The 572-nt window shown below is 29.5% G+C and overlaps 1 protein-coding gene across 1 annotated transcript in view; it reads right to left on the reverse strand.

The window, feature by feature from the left end:
* Positions 1–572, reverse strand: part of LOC116697595 (hemicentin-2) — a 6,798-nt gene that overhangs the window by 5,674 nt on the left and 552 nt on the right. The gene's annotated exons all lie outside the window — the stretch shown is intronic.

The raw sequence follows: 572 nt of genomic DNA on the forward strand, positions 1-572 counted from the left end.
GTGTGTGTGTGTGTGTGTGTGTGTGTGTGTGTGTGTGTGTGTGTGTGTGTGTTGGCATATGGGCTGTCAAAATTTAAATGAATGAAATAAGACAGGTTATGTCTTCACCAACAATCTCATTTCAAGCTGAATGTTGTCAAAAATTAAACTATTTTTTTTCCTAATTCACTAGTATTCAGTGATCAAAGAAGTACTTGGATCCTTTACTTAGGTAAAAATAACAATATTACAGTATTAAAACCAGCATTTAAAAGTAAAGCAGTGTTAGTAGCAAAATATACTATACATTTTTAAATCAAGTACTATTTGTGTAGAATCAATGCTTTCATTGGTTGATTATGTTATTATTGTAATAATAATAATTATTATTATTGTTATCATTTTCAACCAGCATTTTAATGCTGTTCTAAACTTTTCATTTCCTTTAAGATACTTACCTACTTTATAATTGTATTTATTTATAAAGATGGATTCAATTTTATGAGATCATATGTCAGATCATAAACTAGGACTAGGGTATATATATATGTGTGTGTGTGTGTGTGTGTGTGTGTGTGTGTGTGTGTGTGTGT

This window comes from Etheostoma spectabile, chromosome 2 (genome assembly GCF_008692095.1).
Source record: "Etheostoma spectabile isolate EspeVRDwgs_2016 chromosome 2, UIUC_Espe_1.0, whole genome shotgun sequence".
NCBI classification, from domain to species: Eukaryota; Metazoa; Chordata; class Actinopteri; order Perciformes; family Percidae; genus Etheostoma; species Etheostoma spectabile.